The 25571-nt window shown below is 32.1% G+C and overlaps 1 protein-coding gene across 3 annotated transcripts in view; it reads left to right on the top strand.

Moving 5' to 3' along the window:
• The window catches only part of pxb (putative Hedgehog signaling attenuator pxb), a 630755-nt gene that overhangs the window by 264056 nt on the left and 341128 nt on the right, over nt 1-25571 (top strand). For 2 of the 3 annotated variants that reach the window (XM_088242536.1, XM_088242535.1), the window contains exon 4: nt 7073-7162. The gene's annotated coding sequence lies outside the window, so the exon portion shown is untranslated. The remainder of the gene's footprint in view (nt 1-7072; nt 7163-25571) is intronic. The other variant, XM_088242538.1, reaches the window with a different exon arrangement.

The raw sequence follows: 25571 nt of genomic DNA, 5'->3' as shown, positions 1-25571 counted from the left end.
ATTTACAAGCAATTAAAATAGATCAAGTCAAAGAAGGAATCGTGTGTTAGAAATACGTTAGAGGCTCGCACAGAGACATGCATATTTTATAGACCCAAAAGTTTTTAATTCTTTTTTTACTGATAATATTTCATTGATTCCAAACTTTCAAAATTTTCCTTCTTTTAAAAAACACGCACTATCCTGGATTTAAACTAAAGATACGAACTCTTTTTTTCTATGATATATTTTGTTGCCCTTTAATAATAAGGAATATTTTAATGTTTTTATTAAATATTTTTTATTTCCTTTTTTAGTTATAAAAAAAAAATACCATGTAATCTTTTACAGAATATTTTATTTTCTCTTTCTTATGTTACACAAAAATATTATAACTGTCCATTATTTATTATAGGAAGAAAAATTTATTAACATTTTCTTGAATACCCACAAACAGGCTATGCCTTTGTGGGATTTTTGTATAAAAAAAATTAAGCATAATTACATAGCAATGAAATACAAATTAACAGTAAAAATAGTAAACATTTTTTTTTTGTTAACATTTTTACTATTAATATGTATTTCATTGCTATGTAATTATGCTTATTTCTTTAATACTCTGTTTAACCTCTTATGTTTATTGTAAAAAAACAAAAATTTTAATATTTTTATTTTTTTTTAAATATGGCTGAACTTCCTCAATAAATTACCAGAATTTACCTGAACCTGTGACGTTTCAACGTAGTTCATTTTGACTATTTTTTTCATACATTTTCGAGATACTTCGCCGTTCAATGAAATGCTCTAATTTTTACCGCGTTTAAAAAAACATCTTTATTATTTATTTATTTATTATGGATAACTTATACAGCGCCATTTTCGTAATAAAATACCTCAAGGGCGCTTTACATGGTGATTCTATTGTTAAGTTAATTTAATTAAAGCTTTTAAATTTGTAATTCAATTAAAATAATTTATTTTGTTGTCACGTGCTACGGATTTATTCAAATCATTTAGAGAACAAGTGCAGAACTCGCACCTCTGCTGGGAGAGCATTCCATGCCATAGGGCCTGCGACCGCAAATGCGCGTTCACCAAATTTAGTGCGCTGTTTGCGTAGAGGTATAATAACTTTTCCTCTCGCCGTAGACGTAGCTGATCTAAGCGTGAGACGCCTGTCAGCTAGTTCATCTGGAATTCATAGTTCCCTTAGATTTTCCGGAGCCGAGTTGTGCAGTGACTTATACATAAGCCAACAGAGTTTGTATTCGACCCTCTGTGGAAAACGTAGCCAGTGTAGTTCCCGAAGTAGTGGAGTGATATGACTGAACTTAGAGATTCCGAAAATAGGTCTCACTACGGCATTCAATACAAATTGTAGGCGAGTCATTTTGTTCATTGGTAGACCTGCATAGATACCATTACAATAATCGACCCTAGACACTACAAACGCATTTATTCAACCGGCAAATTTTTGCGTATGCATATAATTTGTCTCAGCTGGTAGAAGCATGAACTTATCGTTCTACTAATTTGAGCGTCAAGAGATAGGTCAGAATTGAGTAAAACTCCCAGTAGTTTATATATATATAGTTGGATAATTTATATAGCGCCATTTTTGTGAAAATCACCTCAAGGGCGCTGTACAATTAATAAATATCCCAGTACGTCTTGCAGCTACAGAGCGCATGGACGGTTGGGATTCTAGTTCCTCGTTTTCAATTAAGATCAATAAAAAATTATAACAGATAGGAGCTAGATTACAGGACGTCTTGCAGCTACAGAGCGCATAGACAGTTAGAAATTTAGCTCCCATTTACACATTTTAAAAATTGACAAATAAATTTAGTGTATTAATGAAACTAAAAAAAAAAAAAACAATATGAATAATAAAAAGGAGTAAGATTACAACACGTCTTGCAGCTACTAAGCGCATAGACGATTGGAATTCTGGTATATGAAAGCTAGATAACCAATCATCGTGCAGCACTAGTTTAACGGTGGGTAAAGCGGTACTCCCTACATTAGGTAGAGCCGTATCCTGGATCAAATTCTGTCGTCTGGCTGAAGCCACCCACAGTTGTTCAGTATCGTTCACATCTTTGTTGTACAATCTCCCGTAGCACTGAACTTCCTCATTGAGAAGATCTGTGAAGAAAGTACGAAATAAAAAAACCAATAGTTCTGACATAAAACGTGATCTCGATTGGTTCTGTTATAAAAAAGATCGTTTTATTGTATCAATCCAATCGTGGGAACATTTATCTAATACAAACTACCAGTAAAATAAGTGTAAAAATAAGCGTACATTTTGTGTACTCAGGTACGCAATCTTGATTAGGTTGGTAGTATTGGTAACTTTTTACAGTTTTATATCTACAAACCATAAACCTAGACGAGTGTTTTCGACTCGATGGATACTTTCTGTTGAAAAACCCGAAAAAAATGTTTTTTTTTTAATTCTTAATATTTTTAATTTATTTATTATTTGCGTACAATACTTTTTTTTTTGAAAACATATTTTTTTACAGGACTCACCAAGCCAATTAATATGGCTTGTCGGTAAAGATCCTTTACATGAAAACATATGCTAACACTACATAGTTGTAAAATAATAATTACTACTAACTTATATATAAGAGCAAAAAAAATATACAAATAATTTATGTTTTCAAATAATATTTTTAAAAAAAGGTAAAAGTGTATGCTATCACAATTATAAGATAAAAAGTAAATATAAAACCGGAATACGAAAATTTAAAACAGAAGTGTGTACATAATTAATAGGCACAAAGCCTTTTTTAAAAAAACCTTATTTCTTTCATCATCAACATTATTCCCTTTCCGCACTTATGGTGCATAGGGCACTGCATTGGTACACCAACAGCAGCGTATCTTAAACATTTTCGTTACATGAAAGTAAGATGACTGGTCTTACGCTTCAGGTACCAGTCCAGGGACTACGAAATGTTCCAGTGTGAAAACACCCCTTAAAATAAATATTTCATATCAACCATGTCGGGAATCGAACTCGAGACCTCTTGCATGGTAGGCAAATCCGCTGACCATTACACCACGAGGCCGACAATTTTTTACTTCTTTACATATCTATATTAATATCTATATCTATATCTTTATCTATTTCCATATCTTTATCCATATCTATATCTTTACCCGTACATGCACACATACATATCCAGACACACATATATAAACATACACATACATATATATGAACATATATATACGCATATATAAATATCCATGTCTCTATTACATATTTATATTCCTGCCCTGTATATATTTACAAATATTTTATTTTATTTTAATATAAACTCCTGATTGAATAGCCAGTCTCTTATTTTGCCCTTGTCGCTTTTGGTGGTACCATTTCTTAGATTGTTTGGTAACAAATGAAACACAACTTGATCCACATATTTGAAAAAATAATGAAATAATCAATTTGGTAATGTATCCAAAATAAAACAAATTTATTGGATTATAATTCTATTGAATTTTTTATAAAATATACAAAGGGTATATTGTGACGCGTTTCGTCTTGTTAGGACATTTTTAAACAAACTAACTTAAATATTTTTAGTATATAAGTTTCCTTATATACTAAAAATAATTACTTTATTATGTTTGTGAATTACTATACAAGCTAAAATAAGTAGCGTAATTAAAATTAAATAAGGGTATACTGAGTTTATTAGATGAATATTTTGGTTATATTGGGGAAAAACCTTCCATTATTTAAAAAGATTTGTAAGGGTATGACTTTAAAATTAATATAATTTTTATAAAACTATTGATTTCATTTATACAGGTTTACTTTGAAAATCATTGTTGAAACCCTGCATTGGTGTTTTACACAGGTTTCATTAATGTTTAATGTCAACTAAGGTAAAAATACATTAAGATTTTATAATAATATTTCATTTTAATTATTATAATTACATTATTATTATTTTAATTATAACATTACCAAATTATAAATGGAATTCTTCCAATCGTCTGCATACACAATAAATAATGAAATAATCGTCAAGGTCGTAGAACAACGACACATGTGATTTTATTCAATTTTGTGTAAGAGCGATTTAATATTATTTTTGACACTTTATGTCACAACTTGACAAGTACAAAAGTATATTATTTGATACTTCTTAATTTTGTGTTATCAAACATATTTTTTCAAACCTCTAATAAAAAACCTTTTCAAGATCGATCGAAAAGAAAGTTAATGACACAGTTTTCACAACGTCCGTCGTTGTTCTTCGATCGCGACGAAATTTTCGTCGCGTTGTTCAGTGGTTTGTTATGCTCGTAATAAATGGTTGTCACAAAAAAAGCTTAGTGGAATCTTAGAGTTTATACATCTCTAAGAGTGAAATTTAGTTTTCAAAAGTTATATGCTATTCGAGATGTTATTAAAAATTACACGATGTTACATCACCGCGCGCAAAGGGATATTTAGCACAGTATTTTAAGAGTTAAAGCTAGTATTAAGATAAATGTGGGATAAGACACAAGTACACGTCACTCCATTTAAGTTAAGCACCTTTAATTTCCAATCAACGTACGAATATTTTACAACCAATGCAAAGATTTAGTTCGATATAACTACATTAGAATATAATCATTCTCGTTTCATCTAACTCGAAACACTTATAACTACTACACGACTTTCAAAAGATATAAAATGAAATGCAGAAAAGGAATAATAAACTTAATGTCTGGCTATAAATAATTCATCGTTGCTGACAGACGTTTTTATCTTATTTTTAATTACAGATTACGAACGCCCAGAAAAAACATGGCGTTTGATAAACTGACGATCTTACCACATGGTTTTTGCCGTACGGAATTCGAAGTTCTCATAATCCGAGTTGCAAAAAACACAACAGGATTCTATTGTTATAAAATCATTTTGTATCTGTGCGCAATGATGTTTAGAAATAAAGAAATCAGACGTAGTACCGACAATTTCAAAAATTTTTAAATGCGTTAAAGCTTGAATTCATTCTCACATATTTTCACGGCTTTTTAAATATTATATTTATTTATGGAAACGTTTTTATTGAATTGTTTTGCCGTGTTTTACCGTCGATGATCTGCCATTTGCCAAAAATTGCATCAGTTTGTTCTACCATGATTTTAAAAATATTTTTACTGTTACTACTATGGTCATACCTAATCAAATATCATTATTCTTATAGTATAATTTTTGCTATCACCACCATTACATTTTTATCCACACCTAATGGTGCAGAGGACATTGGTTTGATAAACCAAATGCTATGCATCTTGTTCATTTATTAATCACGGAGACACTAATCGCTACACCACGAGATGAAATTATCTCCACTTGATTTTCTTCGCCGTGTGTCCATGATGAGGAATACAGTTATGTGTGTAAAATAGAACCCGAAGCGTTGACGAGTGTTTTTGACTCGATGGCTACTCTGTTTTTCTAAAAAACCTACCTACCTAAATAATAGCGTCATTCAAAGCCGTCTCTAAATCTTGCAAAAACAAATTTCAATTATACTTGACGCCGCAAACTTAGCATTCTCCATTGAGCCGGTGAAGCATAGTTAGAAATCTCACAACTCTTTTTTCAACGTATTTCGCAAATATCTCAGCAACTCCTTCAATGGAGATTTCCTTAGTTTGCTTCTCATACCCTCATATTGCCTTAGGCAATTTCTTCCTACCTACCCAAACCATTAATTTTGTGAAAATAAGGAGTATATGGACATTAAAGTAGGCCGATATTTTTTTTTCCTGAATTTTGAAATGAAAGGGGTCTTAAAAGTTTATTTTTGAATTACTCGGAATGCCAAAATACCAACAAAAAAATCGATTCTATTTTTGGCCCTCTACTAGAGCTTGAAGTTTTTGAAAAATTCGATTTTTGCGCTAAACCAGCTGTCATTTCGTATTTAAGTAAGAAAATCAGTCTAACGAAATTTCATAATGTGCATTAAATCTTATTTAATAAGTATGTAAGGGCGTGAGTCGCACTTTGTTTTGTAATAAATGGGTAGCATTGTTTTAATGAGTCATTATTGTCGTCAATATTAGCCAGGCGCTCAACGGAATCAGTTCCGCGGAGTGTAAACTTTTTGCATTTCGGTCGTTTTAAAACGTGTTCGAATTAGTAATGTGATTAATTTATATCTTAACTAACATGAAAATAATTTTATCAATATAGATAATTAACAAAATGTTCCGACAGTGATAAACTTCAAACCTCGATTGAGGGCCAAAAGTAGTATATAATATTTTTTTAAATAATTGTTACGTTTAATGTGATCCAAAATGCAACTTTTTAGACCTCTTTCACTTTTATGTCTAAAACAATAAAAAACTTCATAAATCATCGGTCCAATCTAATGGACATTTACTAGAAATACATTTGAGTATATATTTTTTTATGATCAAGATACGCTGAATTTGGTGTTCAAATGCAGTGCCCTTTGCACCATCGTATGCAGATGGGTATAATGATGATGTAGCCATCAAGTAAAAAACACTTCTTCAAGACTTGTTCAGATTCCGATTCTGATGGAAAGGTCATAATCAATAGAACAATACCAGCCTTAATAGGTGCGAAGGTTTTCACGGTCACCGTTTTCAATTTGTTTCTTTTTTGGGTGATACCGTGTCTGTTGGATTTCTTACGACGTTTTGGCTACCATTGCAGGAGCCATCTTCAGGGTAAACTGAAGGTAAACTGCAATGGTAGCCGAAACGTCGGAACAAATCCAACAGACACGGTGTTACCCAAAAAAGAAACAAATGAATATCAGCTTAATTTTTATTATAATAATAAAACTATATATATTTATAATTTTTACCAGTGACCGGATTTCGTCGTGACTGGCATCGTCAGACCAGTGTGTAAATATAAATAAAAGTGAACAAAACTGTATACATATTTTTATTTTTATTATTATTAAAATGCACTTCCACCAAGAAATGTCAATAGAAAAACTCAAGTTATATCTTACTTTGACGTGTTTCAAGGGATGACGAGGCACTTTGATTTTTTTCGCATTTTGATGGCCCTTTGTCTTCCTTTCAGGGGGTGATCAGCGATACTTCGATTCCCATGAGGCATAGAATTAACAAGAAAGGGACTAACAATAGGTCCCTAACCGACGAGGATCATTCGGTAAGTTACAACTCTTAAGTAAATATTTTTGGAAAATCATGCTAAGTAATTAGATTGTTTTAGATATACATATTAAAACGTTTTTTTTATTTGAAAACTTTTTACCACGATGCGTGTTGTCTGGAACTGGAGCAGTTTGGCGGGAATTAAAAAAATTGTTTAGAATTTAAAAAAGAAAAATAAATAAAAAAATAAAAAAATAGAAAAAATAAAATAAATAAACTCTTGTATATAATCGTTTAAAAAGGAAATGCCAATTATTAAACTCTTGCATAGTGTCAGTAGTTTTATAAGTTGTATTTGGCAAGCTTATTGACAAATTGCAATTTCTTCCAACCATCCAATAAAATAAAAGTGTTATTTATATCATGTCATCATTTTTAAAAAGAAAATGAAATTTAAAAAAAAAAAATAATAATAATATTTGTCTATAAAATTCTTTAAATTAATACTAGTACTCAATGGAAAAAAATGAATAAAAAAGAAAAAAAGAAAGGAGGATGGATTTAGGAAAAGAAAGAAGATATTTTTTTAGACGTGATTTAAATAAAGATACAGTAGAGACATCTTTGATATTGTATGGGAGATGATTCCACAGTCGAGCCGTATGGACACTATATGGGTTAGAGAAGAAAGGGGATTGTGGATTTGAATTGAAAGTGTGCTTTGAGAATTAGAACGAAGAGGTGACCATGAACTGATAAGCGTTGAATTTTTTTACTGAGGTATAAAGGTGCGTTAGAACTATGAAATACAGTGTACAGAAGTAAAAGGGAGTGATAGTCTCTTCGCTGTATAATTTAAAACCATCTCAGTTGCCTTCGATAATTAGATATGTGGTTATATTTTCTAGGACCAATAAATATACCTTATGCATGTGTTCTGAAGTCGTTCAAGTTTATCGAGTAATTCACACCCTAAATCAGTCGTGGAAACATCAGCGTAATCTAGAATAAGTAGTAGTAGTAGTAGTGCTTGTAAAAAATTCTGCAAGCTTCAAAGTCAGTGTAGACTAAAAAATATTTTGCGACTCCTGTATAGGTGTGAATCTTGACACCTTACCAAAGCTCGAAACACCAAACTTCCGAGGTTAGAGAAAAGAAATGTACATTACAAGAATATTAGGCACAAGGTAATTTAATTTCATAACTAACATTAAAGTCCGAAAACGGACGCAGTCGTCGATGTCGATCTTTCGGATTTATTCAACGGAAATACGAGATGCGGGATCGAAGTGGGAAAAAACGAGAGTGCTGGCTGGCGATAAGGTCTCTTGAAGGTGTTTGATGATGTCCACATGCTCCGCTTAAAATCAGATGTGAAAAAAAGAAGTAAAAAGCAAACGTTATTTTTACTTGTTGTTTAAGAAATCATGTAACGATGTGGATGTTCTTAGCAAGTTAGGACAGGGATAGACATCAGGTTTATCCACACGATAATTACATCCGACTATCGGAAGGCGTCAACGCCATAAATCCGTTGAAACAGGCCGGTTGCGTCAATGGAGTAATTGGATGGGGTGGTTGTTTGGAGGCAATTTTAAATCCATTTGCCATTCTCCAAAAAACAATATTTAAAATAATGCTAAAACTGCCATCGACCCACTTCTGTTATCTATTTGAAATAAAAAATTTACCAAATGTCATACAAATGTATGTAAGAGAAGTTCTAACAAATTTCTGGTCTTCAGTTAAAAATATAACACAACAGAATATTAAAACAAGATACGTAATAAGTATTCACTTTGAGGTACTTCAAAAAGAACTGCCTTTTTTAGAGGCATTTTGCAGTATTGGACCCCAGGGTTTTTAACATGGACCCTGGCATAAAAGCGTCCGTCAGTTATAATGTTTAGAAGAAAATGGTGAGCTAGTGGATAAGGAATAAACCTTTTCATATCCTGTAAATTATTTTTATAACTAAAAGAGTGTTGCTTTTAATTGTCAAACAAATCCTTATTTTTTTTAGTTAAATATTCTTTTTATGTTTTTTAATTTATATTTGTGATAATTGATTTTTATTATTATCGGTATATTTTCTTATTCACATTTGTTTTATTTTTTAAATGTTTAATATAATATTTTCTAATTAATATTTATGCTTCAGTTTTAACCATTATCGGTATGTTTTCTAATTTGCATTAATGTTTCATTTTCTAATTCATAGTGATATATTTTCTAATTTATTTTTATTATTGCCTCTAAGTTTTCTAATTTGTATTTATGTTTTATTTTTTAATTGTTAAAAGTATATTTTTAAATTTATATTCATGCTGCAATTTTTATTATAATCGGTATGTTTTATGATTTAAATGCATTTCGAATTTTTTGATACTATTTTTATTATTTGAATTCTTTTAAGCATCTAACGAAATGAAAAAAAAATACTTCTAAAAGGAATATCCTTCCTAAACACAGGAATTTACTAGCTTGTCGGGACCAGAAACGAAGAACCTATGTGCATTTTAAAACTGTAAAACAAATAAATAAATATGTATAACACCCTAGTTTCGCCGATTTTATTACCAATACGATTTCTGAAGTTACGTGGTTGTTGAATGTTACAATGGTAAATGTTACATGATGTGTAAAATGTCCCCCTAAATTAGCCAATGACAGATCATACGCCTTATAAAAGCTTAGACTTCTATATTCCTACTACTACTACTACTAATACCATGGTCTTCGGTTCTGTCTGCTTTTGACATGACCAGACTTAAGATTTTGGTTTATCTGATCATGCCGCGTCTTCCTTGGTCGTCCTCGTCTCACGTTGCCGTTCATTTTCGCCATATTTATTTATTTATACTTTTACATTGTTCGTATTCTTTTTTTTTATACAGAATAATGTTCCCTCACTGGGGTGTCCCATGCCGAGGTAAACATTTTACAATATGTGAAACATGCCTAAGATTAGCTATTTACAAAGTTAACATAATAATAATAAAAAAATAAAAAAACGTAATTAATCCAGTTAACCTAATTTTAATTAACATAATAAACAATTAAAAACAAAAATATATTCATAAAAAACAACGGAGTTTTAGTCCCAACACTTATGTATAGAAGTGAAACATGGAACTGGCAGAAGAAGGATGAAAGCCGAGTGAACGCGGTTGAAATGCGATCACTTAGACGAATGTGTGGGAAATCAATGTATGACAGGTTGACGAATGATGAAATCAGGCGAGATTGTAAATCTGAGTCAAGTATAATTGATAAGATTAAGAAAGGGTCTCTGAGGTGGTCTAGTTACGTAGAACGAATGGACGACGAAAGAATGGTAAAACAAGTATGATGACTGGATCAAGCCAAATGGGTAAAATGTATGCACTGTTTATGAATTTTAAAAACTTATACTTTTTTTATGAAATTTATGAATATAAAAAAATATGTATGTAGAACTGTTGATTTCCCAAATAAAATAAATAAATAAATACATATTTATATATGTGCATACATACACACATACATACACATACATACACATACACACACGTACATACATATATACTACACATTTCCGTACCTAAATATCGATTTTATTTTATACCATCTCCACTCGAATTACCATCGATGAAGATAACGTTTGTAATCGCTACCTTGGTGCATACTCGTTTATTCGTTTTGACGAAAACGTAACATTTGTTTGACTACAATTTTTTTTTACTTCAGTTTTTGTCGTGCAACTGGACCTCAAACACATGGCCGTATTCCTAGATGCCTTACCTTATTAATATAAATATAATTCTCTTTCCTTGATAGTAAAATGGCGTCGGGCCATAATAACACCAGAAGTCACGTATGAACTCACTGTAATGCTTGTTCTGATGTCAATATGGTATTCCGAGATATTTTCTTCCATACTGCCGTAACAGCTGTCTCTGATATCGGTTTCCATTTCCCGCCAAACGTTATGGGCCATAAAACAATAGAGAATCGAGGGGAGGGTTCCAATACGATTGATGGACGTCGCAGTGATCAGAGATTTGAAATGCCAGTGATCGGATTTAAAAAAAACTTATTTATTCATAATTTTTTAAATACGACCTTGATTTTCAGTTGTATGTCGATCGATTTTAAGGATACCCCAAAATTAAGACTTTTTAGAGGCAAAATTATGGCAGGTGGACACCCAGAATAATTAAGCGGACCATTGGCAAAAAAAAAAGTGTTTAAAGGCCACATAAAAGATGGGTCGATGACATTGCCTCTATAGCCGGTAAAACATGTATGATGAAAGCAAGTGAAAGGAAGGAATGGAGACGTTTGGAAAAGGCCTTTATCCAGCAGTAGAGAGAAGGGCTGAAGAAGAAGAAGAATACTTTTTGAATCGCAAAATATAATATTTCTCCACTATGTCGCACTTTCATGAGAAAATATATAATTATAACACAAATGTAAGGTAAAAAAAAGCAACCTGTTAACTTCTCTAACATTTTATTGTGCACGCGGAAACATTGATTGACACAACAGAGTAGATAAGTAAAGGGTCGTTAAATAAGAGTAATTGAATTAATGAACTTTAAACTTAAAATATAAAACAACTTTTATTTTACGTAAAACGGATATTTTTATATCATGTTAAATAATATTTGATGTTTTAAAGATAATGTCAGTCAAATGTCCACAATAGAGTTGTTTAATCTGAGATCTAGTTTGGATACGTTAAAAAAAATATATATTAAAAATGTTAAATGTTAATCTCCCTTAGTGGATTCACAACTTTTTAATTATTTTATTTTTATTTTTTTAATTTTTTTTTTTAATTTCTCTCATTAGATGAGCAAAGTAGGGTAAAAAAATTTACTACCCTGGCAACACTAACGAAAAGTTTATTTTGTTCCTTCGACAATCTGACAGATGGAAAAATAATTCAATTTTTAAGTTATGCATTTGTTACATACACATTCATTTGATAATTACACATGAAATGTGATTGCATCCCGTTTCTTTAAGATTCTAGCAGTATTTCTACACAAAGGACACAACACGGCATAGTTGAATTCAAATCAGGATTTTCGTACTAAGCGACGTCTACAAAGAAACGAATGGGTCAAAACGTAAACCTACTCATTTATGAGTTTTTAGTCGCCTTCTGTTTGATGTGCGTATGCGGTTTCTGGACTATTCTTAATTTTATGCTTTTACTATAATTTTCTTATTTTTAGTGACAAATGAATTGTGTTCTAACATCACCACTCATTTTTGTTAACCCACATACGGGCCATACCATTGTGGATTTTTTTGTGTGGAATATGTAATAGTTTTTTGTGTATTTGTAACTAATGCATACCAATTTTAAATGCAAAAAAGTTTTTTTTTTTTAATCACTCGCTAGGAAGTAGAGAAGATTCACAATTGCAACCCAGACCTTCATATTAACTTTTGAAATGAAACTCTTAAATTGTCATTGTGAACCTGTCATGTCAAAGCGTTCAGGGCGTATATATTAAATAAATTAATAGATAAGTAGAAAAGTTGTAAATTTTTAAAGTTTGAAAATGTACCTAATTTATACCAGTGCAAAATTGTCATTCTCACAATGTAAGCATTTGTTCTTAGGTCGTAAATTTTCTGCTTGCTTAACATTTCGCTTGTACTTAAAACTAAATGGCTCAAAACTAATAAATTTAGTGCAGTTTCCTTGAAAATGTTCCGGAACATTTCTGAATTAAACTTGTTGCTACCCTTTGATACATTATTCAGCACACATGGAACGACGTAAATGCAAATTCCCGCTAATTATTTACAAGAGAGAATCGGAGAAATATAGCCCGGGAAGGATGAAATAGTAACATTATTTTGGAACACACTGTACTTCATAACGTATTTAATTAATAATTTATGTGATAAAGTAGTTTTCGTACCAGAGCCCGTATTACAATAGAAAGTTAACATAGTTATCTTCAATTGTCTTAAAATAAAATCGTTTTGTTTAACGAAATAGTGAATATTTGTTTTTTAAACATATATTCCTTCATTGTTAACATGTAATTATATGTTTTCATTGAAAAATATACGCATTTTTATCAAGTAAATACGATTTCAATAGAAAGTCAACAGAAGGGTATTTTTACGTTTTTTTTTTATTATTTTATTTTTAATATGTCAATCGAAGCTAAACTGGCAGTGCACAACGCAGTTTTAGTCCTTATGTATGGAAATGAAACATGGTGCTGGCAGAGAAAGGATGAAAGCCGAGTGAACGCGGTTAAAATGCGATCTCTTAGACGAATGTGTGGGAAATCAATGTATGACAGGGTTACAAATGATGAAATCAGGCGGGAGTGTAAATTTGAGTCGAGTATAATTAATAAGATTAAGAAAGCGTTTCTGAGATGGTTTGGTCATGAAAAACAAATGGACGATGAAAGAATGGTAAAACAAGTATATATATGGCGAAAATTAACTGTAACGTGAGACGAGGACGACCAAGGAAGACGTGGCATGATCAGATAAACTGAAATCTTTAGTCTGGTCATGTCAAAAGCAGACAGAACCAAAGGGCATCTATGACAAGATGTATGAATGTGGAAGAAGCTAGGAATGTATACCAAGATTACGTGTGTGGCGCTCTATTCCATCTGCCTACCCCTACGTAAGTAATGGATAGTATTTATTTTTTAATTTTTAATAAAAACCTTTATTAGCATAAATAAACAATAAATTCAGTAAAAAATGGAACACTTAAGGTTGAACTTGCCAACAAAGAGTCTGGCTCTTGTGTTTGGCAAATTTTAATATTTCTATATCATGTAATATATCACTAAGTTACATCGTTTGAGTTGATTTCATGGATGAGAGTTGTTGTATCACATAGAAAAATATCAATTTATAGTATATATTACTTACATTATATTATGTACCTTCCATGTAGGTACAAATATATAATATTTTTGTATAGCTTACCTGTAAGTAAAATCACAATTCGCTCCTGGTAAACAGAGAGGACATAATATTATATCACTATGTATTTTCATGCAGATCTCGCTTCCTTTACTTTTATACGAGTTTACATGCGCGCAAGCTGATTATTCTGACTTTAACCTCACCTGATGGTGCATAAGACTCGTTGCGCGTCGGTACACAAAATGCTGAGTTACTTGTTTATCTTTTTGAATTAACAAACATTTACGTTAATTTTTCGTATCTATCGTATTCTTCCAGTAACCTTTGATGGTTTCTTTCAATGTATACCATCACTCAAGCCATGCCTTTGTGTTTTTTTTTGTTTCTGATGGCGTATTTTTTATTTGCAACATTTCGTGTAAAAAACAAAAAATAACTAATAATAATTAATGAAAATAAAAAATTCTTCTGCACAAACGTAAGGTGATCAGTCTTATGATTTAGGTGCCAGTCTAGGGACAGCAAAACAAAGCATTGAGGTTATGCTACAGCTTGCCATCCACCCACAGCAGTTATGGAGTTCTAAGGGACTATCTGTCAGCAGCGCATAGAGGAAATGGAGCGAAAATTACCTCAAAGCATATAAACTGTATGCAGATTTATAAGAGAGGAGGAGAATGCATAGACGGAGGCCAGCACGTCATCCCTACACCTCAAAATAATAATAATAATCAAAGAAAAATAAGACATGTTCAAAAAATATCATTTAAAAAAAAATACATTTAAAAAAAAAAACAAACAGAATATTCCAGTGGAAAAGCACTTTCAAAATAAATATTTCATGTTGGCTTGGTCTGGAATCTAATCCGTGAAATCAGGTAATCGAACGCGTCAACCATTAGTCTACGCGGCGGACCTACTCGATTTCTTTTTTTAGAATTTCCTCCTAGGAGCATCCAACGAGTCAAAGTTCTATTCACACTCAGAACTGTATTCACCATCTGTCCGGACACGGATAATGCCTCTATAACAAGTGGGTCTTAAATACCCCATCATCTCTTCACACCTAATAACGCTCCGTTTAGCATGACATGGCTTCGAATTCACACTGTTCATTCAAAAATAAATCACTCAGTGCTAAAGTTCACTGGGTAATTAATGTGCGCGCCGTTGTACAGGGCAATCCGTTACGTCGTTATCCGTTACCCGGTGCCCGTTATTCGTTCCCCGTTCCCGTTATCCGTTAACAATCGCTATAAAGCTCGCGGCGTCGCGACGCGCTGTCAGCGACGGTAAAAAAACGCGCCCTACTAAACCCGACACTTGAATTTTAACAAAAATCGAGTTGTGTTGTTTTAAAATGCAACGATGCAAATGACAGAAACTGCAGCTTATTTATTTTCCGAAGTATATGCATTTATTTATCTCTTGTTTTTAAAAAAAACATACGGAAATAGGTTTAACATTGGGTATCGTATTTGATACTTTTAAAAAAACACTTTTTTTTAAATATTTATTTATTCACTCAAATTCATAAGGTACAATAATGGTTTTTGGCGTTTATTATAATTTTATTTCTTCTATTAATTCCCCAATCTACACCCAGTGGTGCACAGAGCACTGCATTGGCATTGCAATCACAGCGTTTCAAGATCGTTTTTATTACACGATATGGTGATCAGTCTTACGCTGAAGGTGTCAGACCAGAAATAATGAACTACTTCGAAAATAGTAGACAATAACAATAATAACTCAACTTCGAAAATAGTAGACAAAAGCCCGAACTACTACTCAGCGAGGCGGATATATCTTCACTGTATTTCCTTTTTTAAATCTTTACCTTAAGTAGCCATAAAATCGTCTATGTATACTCGTTCAGGGTTCTGATTGTGTTTCAAACACAGAACGTATTCATCATCCACCAGAACATAAAAAAGGGTTTTTGCTCTTACATTTTTTTCAATAATACTTAATGTCATGAAATAAAAATGTTTCGGTAATTAACAGTCCTTGATTATTATCAATATTTTAATTGATACTAGTTTAATTTATTTCATTTAAAAATTAGCCTTTAAAATCGCAAATTGTAATTTCAATATTGCACAATTTATAGGTGACTTCGTAAGATATCAAAACTCACTGGCCTTCAATAAATCGGTTAAATATATATCAATTTAATTATTGTGTTGATTTGTGAATCACTAAGTTATTTTTTAGAGGGTACCCGCAAAGTTTTACTTTGGGCCTAATAAAGCTCAGCCAAAATCAATTGAGGGTTATCACTAGAGCCCGCCCAGGGCACTGCAGATTGAACAAACACCTTTCTAGAATGAACCTTTCCGAAACTTCTTGATGTAGGTTCTGCAGTGCAGATGAGGAAACACCTATACACATTATATGTCAATGTGATGCTTTACATCGTAAAAGGAGCCTCATCCTCGGGGATCCCTCGAGGATGTTCAAGAGCTCGCGTTCTACTAATAGCCCGATACTTTACGAATCTGGGCTCGGAGGGGGAGATTTAGCAAAATGTAAACTCTCGCCTTCCACACAGTAGCCATACTCTTTATAGACCTGGGTTTTGAGGGCGAGAACTATTCACAGAGACCTGTCACAATCCGTTGCAGTGACGTCATGAGCTTGTAAAGTACTTACCCCCACCACTAAGAAAAATAGTAAGAATAAGTTTTATTTTAGAATACATGTATTTATATACTCGTATTTGTATAAGCTAACTTGTCAAAGAACTGAAATTCAAAAAACCTGATAATGCAGATTAGTATGATCTCGAAAATTCCATAACATAATATTTTAATTACAAAATCAGAAAACGTCTTATCACAGTCTCGCTATTAAAGCAAAGATATGCCCAAATAATCCAATCTCTCGATTTTCAACGTCACCCGAATTTTTCATTTTCGGACTAAACCATTAATTTTGGCGATCGTGGATTTTATCGGCAGAGATTTTAAGACGATAATCTTTATCGGCGCGAACAATAAAAAGCAAATTGATCTCTTTACGTCTCAGAACATGGGTCAGGGTGACACGTATCACTTAAGGTTACATTTTACATCTTCAGCGGCGTCACGCCAAAATTAAGTGCTTATAAAAAGTAACAAGTAGTAAAAACTCAATTTTCTTCTAGTCATAATCAATTGACTCAATATGTATCCACTGTGTTTAGGTGTGTTTTCCAAATTTTAATTTTACCTTGATGACCTTTAATTTTTTTGAAAACTGCGCACCTGTCATACTGTTTAAAATATTAAAATATTTTATTTATTTATGTAAAATGAGACACAGGCATATATTTATATTAATATTTCGCATTACGTAAAATAAAAAACGATTCTTATCTGCATAATGGGGAGTGATGTCTTAAAATAATGTGTTTTATTTTATTTTTAATTTGTAAATATTTTCACTATAAATATAAATAACAAAAAAAATGTTCGGTGATTTCAATCTATCATGAATATAACTTTTGACTTCTTTCTCAAATATTTTGTATTCCTGCATGCGCTTTTTATATCCTTTGTTCATATTATTAAAAAAAAAAAAAATTATGTCTATCAGTTTCAGTGCACGTCGGTGTTAGCTTTTAAAACCTTGTGCCCTGTCAGTTTATTGGTTTTATATTTTAGCATTACTTCTGTGATGAAGGCGTATAGTAAAATTTTCATGTTTGTGTAATTAGTGTCCTGAGATTGATCGAGAGTGGTAAAATTTAAAAAACAGTGACAAGAAAACCACGGACTTTGAAGGAACATTGAAAATTGAAAACGTTCTGAATTAAGGGGTGCTGTACTTAAGGCACCTTATTGTAAATTTATCATCAGAATGATTCAATTAATATTATGTGAAATTACTACGTGTCGCCTTTTTAAACGAATTCCTATTAAGTATCCTTCATTATGTGGATATATGTAAAAATGTACACAAGCGTACCCTAAATGTTGATATGACCCTTATTTTCCCGGGGCATAGTGAAAAACAAAGCATACTGTCCACAAACATTTAAGTCCTCTGTATGTATTCATTTTGTTTCCTATTTCTAAGTTATTACGTCACTCACACCCGAGGGAATAACCCTTACCATAAATTTATATCAAAAGTTAGTATAAATAAGGGCGAATATGAATCCGAATATTATGTCTACCCTGTTATGACACCTTTGACCGATTCAATACGATCGTAAAATCCACACGATACGATAAAATAACACGGGGTACATTGATTTTTGTTGGATTATATCATATATATTTTGCTCGCATAAAATAATTTAATAATATCAATTAATTAAGAAAGAATCCATAAATAAATTTTCTTTAATTTTTTCAAAGGAAATAACACGCTGAGCTTCTATTTGATAAACTTATCAGCAGGTGGAGAAGAGAAGATATGGAAGGAAGTTATCAAAAATATTCCTCAACACTTAGACCAATTAAAAAAAACCTTTTTTGGATTTTTTTCACGTAACTCGCGGGAATAGAACCCGCGACGCCAGTTTCACAGTTGACCGCCTAACCAACTGCACCACGGCGCCTGTCTAAGACCTCGTTCTAAATAGATCAAATGTCCATTCCGAAACGATGTTAATGGATTTTATTACTATCCGTCTATGCGTCCATGCAACCGTACTTTCTAAATATTTCTAAAAAAAAAATTCTGAAAAATGCCTTAAATTCACTGTTAAAAATACGGTGTTTTTGTGAAATTGGCTATTGTTCACAGCAATTTGTATAAATGAACATAAAATATCCTTTAATAGGACTTCTACAATTATGTAGCGCCATTATCACCCATTTGTCGATAGTTCAAAGGTGTTCTAAATATTATTTTATATAGGTTTTAACGGTAGTTACTGAATATATTTTTAAAAATAATAATGAGTTCCACCACTATACAAGTTTTTGAAAAACCGCTAATTTTACTTCAACTATTCATATTAATTTTTGTTTTATAACAAGAACAACAACAAACCATCACGCCGTTTCCCCGTAGGGGTAGATAGAGAAGATAGAACGCCATAACACTCTATCTTGGCATACAGACCTCGCTTCCTCTACATTCATACATCTTCTCATGCACGCACGCCGATTATTCCTACTTTTGACATGTTCATCTTCAAGTATTTGATTTTATTTAAACTAAAAACCACTAAGGTCTAAATTTTGTCTTTAAACCATATATGTCACCCTTAAATTTTGTTTAATATTTAAATATACATACAAACGTAATGAAAATTTCAATTTCTATACAATGCACTTGAAGTTTTTCTCAGCTTAAAAATTTCCCTGAAAAAATGTTGGTTTGTAACATTTAAGGTTTTTAAAACGAGATTTTCAATTTTCATTCATACAATAACAAATTAATCTTATTTTTTTTTAAATTAACACACCCTTGATTAACCACCACCAACGAGGGCAAAAATAATTTTAAAAGTCTTTGTGGATAGAAGGGTTTAAAATTGTACGATTAGTTACCTGAAAAAGTAAAGGAAATGGAAAGCATTGAAATATTTCAAATTAATTTGTTAAAATTTTTCCTTGATATTTTTTATATTAAAGGCAATGTTATTTAAATTTTTTATTGGTTTTGGAGATTTTATGAATTAATTTAATTAGCAAAAATAAATCCACCTTGATTTTACCGAATCTCTCTGAAACTTCTAGATATCAAAATGTAGGTTCTGCAGCGCAAATGATAAAACATCTTTACACGTGTTGGGTGAATGTGATACGTTGCGAACTCACGGATCAGAGGTTCGAGGTTCAAACCTCACTCTACCCCAACTTCATTTTCAGTTTCTTATGGTGAGTTATTTAAAACTTGTTAAAAAGGGCCACCAAAATTTAAATACTTGGGTAAATTATAAGAACGCAAATGTTTCTTTAAAAATAAAAAATCCCGCATCTTAGGGTACACCTAAGGATGTGAGTGCGCTCGCCCTACATCTATCCCAATATTCTAAGAACCTCGGCTTGGGTAAAGAGATTATGCAAAAGATATGAGAGCACTCCCCCTTCACTCAATAACCCAGCATTTTAAATACCTAGGCTTGGAGAGCGAGAATTAACTTATTGACTTACGGGAACCTGTCACAATAGATTTACCATATTATACATAGGTTTTAGTGACAATAGAAGTTCATTAAGCACTAACCCCCCCGCCATAAAAAATAAGAATACCTTCCATATTGATACGATTAAACCGAGATGTGGTCTCGTGGTAGTATTTCAAACTCTTTTTCAAAACTTTTAATATTTTAATATTATTTTAATATTATTTCCATTTGTAAATACTCACTACAAACTACAAACCTTAAAATATTTTTTTTTTTCACTTAAATTTAAATATTTAAACAACTTTCATTTATGTTTTCTTTTTCCTTCTCTTTTTTATACTTTCATAATTAACATTAGATTTAATTGCTTTTTAATATGGAAACTTCACTGGTCCATTAGAATTAAGTCCAATTGTGTAAAATATTAAACTTTGTAACTGTACTGTATGTTTCCTGAATAAAAGAAAATAAAAAAAAAAAAAAAAAAAAAAAACTCACGGATCAAATGTCCGAGGCTCAAATCCCGCTCCACCACAACTTGACTCCCCCTTTTCCAGGACAAGTGATTTACCAATTTTGAAATTAATAATAACTTAAATAATTGGTTTATCCATATGCACTATAGTTGGAATACCAATACTGTGTCTTATCCAACACTGGTGCTGATAGATAAATTGAACGTTCTTATGCAAGAAGCAGCCAGTCTACTATTTGAAAAAAAAGTATATTGGTGTTTAGGTCAATTCTCATCCTCATCAGTGGCGCTACAGCCCGTTGTGGGCCCTGGCCTCCTCCAGAATTTGTCTCCATGTGTCCCTGCACCTTGCGGCTCTTCTCCAGTTCGTCAGGCCAATCGCTCGCAATTTAAGAAATCATATTTTAATCCCGGGACAGTTATCTGCATTGGCTGATATCTGGGTAGTCTTTTTAAAAATAGTTCCTGTTGCTTCTACTCCTGCATCTCTTATGGATTTTTCAAGAGCAATATTAAACAACAGGCATGCCAGTGCATCACCTTGCCTTAGACCGTTGTACGCCTGGAATAGATCTGACTTACTGTTTTGAACCTTCACCGAGCATTGTGTTTTGGACATAGTCATCTTAGTGAGTCTTATTAGCTTTTTAAGTCAAGTTTTTTTTAATTTTTAGGTCAATTCCACATTCAGCTAAAAAGAGTCAGGCAACTTTCATGCGAAATAAACAGTAATAATCACCTTTTAAAAATGTCATGATTTCAAAATGTCTAAAAAATTCATTTGACCTCAAACATTCGGAGGTTTTATGAGATATTAAATCTGGCGGTTTTCTGCAAAATGCATATTTTAAGTTTTGTGGTCAGCCAGACTTCAAAAAATCGCCTTAATTTCTTCACCACATAATTAAACTATGTTTAAAGTTGTTAAAACAAATGAATTGGGTGATTCTTTACAATAAAGTACCCTTATATAAATATAAAATAATATGATTAATGCATAATAACATAACATACGTCTGAGTTTTACTAAGACTGACTGTTTTCTTCAAAATGCGCATATTATGTTATCTGGTCAACCAAACTTTAAAAATCATTTAAACCGGTCAAATTATATAAATAACTAGCTGACCCGACAGACGTTGTCCTGCCGGAACGTTGGCTTGCCTTGGAAAAATATTTTTTATCGGGTACCTAGGTACTTGCTTGTTATTAAATTACAAAACTACAAATTGTTTATTTTCAAATATTGACTTTAAGTAGGTTCATAGTTTAATTCCAAAACAAAAAATAAATATTTTTTCAAATATGGCATTCTTTTTGCAAACGTCAAACTCCGGTCTTCTCATTAACATACATGTAGAAATACGATCTTTAAAAATGTGTTGAATTTAATAATTTTTATTATTACCAAAAATCTCAAGCAAAGAAATTTTAAGAAATTTAAGGAAAAAATCTGATTGAGATCCACAAAAAACAAATGATGTTTGCAATTATTCAAAAACAAACTTTTTTTGTACACAAAAAACCAACATCTTTCCATTTTTTTGTAAATGCATTCTCCTCGACTGCAACCTTGGTAGATCGATGAATAAAACATTTATGCTCTTTACTTCTTTTTTACACATTAGATTGAAGATTTTAATATCTACGAACACGCACATCGCAAAGATCTATCAAAGAAAAGTGCTTTTATCTCAATTTAACTTTTCTATGACTGGCTGTTTGCATAACTACGTTTAATTATGATGTTGAAATAGAAGTTATAACCTCCCTCCTGGAAGTTTTACAAAGTGTGTTTTTTTAACTGAGGTTCGTAATATCTTTTAAAGAATAATGTAGGATGTATAAAATATTAAATAAATACGAGAAATCCCGAGTGTAGGTTTGAATATTCCATTACCATTCGCCCACGTTAACCTCAAAGGCAAAAACCCTTGGCAAAAATAAACCTAACCACGCCATTATCAATAAAGTGTTTAAGATAATAACTTATTTAGGACCGTTAAAGGTTTTTCTGACTTTAATGTATAATTCAGAAAATTCGGAACCATCCGGGTGGGTACCTTTTACGCTGTGCAAAATTAATGTAGATAGGTAGTTTATTGAAAAATCGATTAGGCTGTATTGTAGCGAGCTTCGCCATATGGCTTCTGTTAAAACAGGGACGAATTAGAAAATCTAATTTGGTCTCTTCTTCTCGCATTTAAATCCGTCAATTAAATTAGATTTTATTAGGATAACGAACAGGTGTACAGTGTACATGTTACAATGATCATACATTTAAAAAATGAAATCAGGTCTGCTTGCATCTATTTAGATGCATTCAGTAAAATTTATCCATATCGATTGTGTTTAGGACAAAGGTTTCAAACGGCAACTTCGGTCAAAATTGTTTTATTAATTTTTATGTGGGTCTTATAAACATTCTAGCAAAAGGATTCCGTTAAAAGTTTGTTTGCTAGAATATGTATAGAATCTATCTAATGAGGAACTTCAGCCCTTGGACGCAATAAATGTTTTCTTTTTAAAAAATTAGTACAAAACATTTTAGTAAAAACATAATATTTTGAATGACGCCACTGGTTCATACGAATCAACCTATGATATGAGAGCTATGGTCGATTTCCTGTTCGCTTGCTATACACGGACCAATGGGAAAAACTGAATGAGAATAATTGTAAAAGAACCTCTGACGTCACACGCGGAGTTATTTCAGAATTACAAAACTTTAAAAAATCGAGACTGATCATCTTGCCTTCATTTAACAAAAATGATCAAGATACGCTGCGATTGGTGTGCCAATTCAGTGCCCTATGCACCATTAGGTGCGGAAAGGGAATTAAGATGATGACATTAGATTTCTTTGAAATAAATTTATTCATCATTTTTATTTTTAAAACGTATACATGCTTTCTTTTGTTCATAATAAAAATAAAAATTTTAAATTTGTATTATACCACTATACTTGAAGTAAGGTCCTGCTTTACACATGTGTAACATTAATCGTTCTGCTTATGTTATCATAATTTTTTAAATGTTTATTTCCTTTTTTCGCCTGTGATTTTGTTCCCATTTCAGCCCTGTGATTTGTCAAAAGGTAACCTAATTATTGCACGGCCATGAGATAATTGGCCATCTGTCAGTGTGGGTTGGTGCGCCGGTCCGGACGCCTACCCCACGACAATAGCCTGTAGACGTTATGAAGACGTCCCTTCCTTTCTTCGGCCCATTCTGCAGCCATATACCCTCCTTTGTCGCGCTTAATGGCGTATTTGTTGTCCCTAATGTACTCTGGTAATAAAGGCGAATTTACGGTGGCAGATAGGTTTTCTTTTTCCCCGGTGCAATAAATATCGGCGCTGAATAAGGTAAATAAGAATATAAGGTGTCGAGATGTTTATCTATGGAGAATATCAGGTATTTAAATCACAGTTTGTGTATTCACAAGAATTCGCACTCTAGCCTGACCGCCATTGAAAGTATATTTACTGTAAGAATTTTGTTTTTTTTTTTTATTTATTCAAATTTATACAAAAATTTACAATATCTCGACACCTTACAAAACGGTACTATTATGGATAATATAAATAGCGGCATTTTTGTGAAAATTGAATTCAATTTTTTTTTTTAAAATTAATTTACAATATATTCAACAATATTTTGAGTTTGTCCAAATTTTTGTAGACAAGGACTGGATTCAACATATATATGTTAATATAAACAGCTCCCCAGGGAGTTGAATTCAGTCCTTGTCTACAAAAATTTGGACAAACTCAAAATATTGTTGATAAATTACCTGGTCCATGAAGAAATATAGAAATTGAAAAAATAATATTTTCAGGCGTTGCCTAGTATGTAGGTGAAATAATTCAATTAGAGAATCTCACCCGCATAAATAAAGGTTTCAGCTCTTTAACTTCACAAACATCAACAGATGAAAGAATTGAAGGAATATAGATGTTCAAATATAGGCAGAATGGTGAATGTTACACAGTGTGTAAAGTGGCCACTTAAACCAGCCATTGACAGGTCATAAGCCCTGTAGATGCCTGGACTTCTATATTGCCTTCTCTTAAATGTTCTTCATCTCTGTTGTAATATGTTAATACAATATATTCATTAAAACATTTATTGAGATGCAAGTCTCAACTCCATGGAACCATAGTCATAAAAACTTTTACAGTCAATATTACCATATTTACTGCATACTCGTTTAACAAAAACATCATTAAAAAATACACGGCAAATCAAATATAAAAAGAAACATGCAATAAAAAAACATTTAAAATACATGCAATAATAAAAATATAAATTGAAATAAAACCCGATCCAAATATTTGAAAAACCATCAAGGAGTTTCTCACTGAAACGCTTTTTTGAAAATTATTTTGCCGTTGAGAACTTTACACTCTCTTCCAAAACGTTAAACACTCTCGGTGCGATAAAGGAGAGGTGTTCCTGAGCAAAAGTCGTCCGAGTTTCGGGTTCGACGTAATTCATTCCATGGTAAAACCTCGTACAACCGTTTTGCTCAGACCTCTCCTTATTGTTCGACAAGAAGTGACTTGACAGACTCTTTTAGGTAAATTCGCCTCACATCCAGTACCCTCGTGGACTGGAACAACTATTCTGATGCATATGTTGGAGAACGCCGGAATATAGTTCTAAGCAATAGTTTCTGCGAAATTATTAGAGGCTTTAAAATGAATGACGCACCTCCTCCCCGCCAGCTATTCCATAAGTCATATATATATATATAGTTGGATAATTTATATAGCGCCATTTTTGTGAAAATCACCTCAAGGGCGCTGTACAATTAATAAATATCCCAGTACGTCTTGCAACTACAGAGCGCATGGACGGTTGGGATTCTAGTTCCTCGTTTTCAATTAAGATCAATAAAAAATTATAACAGATAGGAGCTAGATTACAGGACGTCTTGCAGCTACAGAGCGCATAGACAGTTAGAAATATTGCCCCCATTTACACATTCTAAAAATTGACAAATAAATT

Source organism: Micrasema longulum, unplaced genomic scaffold (genome assembly GCF_059751315.1).
Source record: "Micrasema longulum isolate JH-2025_06_02 unplaced genomic scaffold, ASM5975131v1 h1tg000141l, whole genome shotgun sequence".
In the NCBI taxonomy this organism is placed as follows: Eukaryota; Metazoa; Arthropoda; class Insecta; order Trichoptera; family Brachycentridae; genus Micrasema; species Micrasema longulum.
Note: the sequence above shows the minus strand (reverse complement) of the source record. Positions and strands in the feature narration are given on the sequence as shown.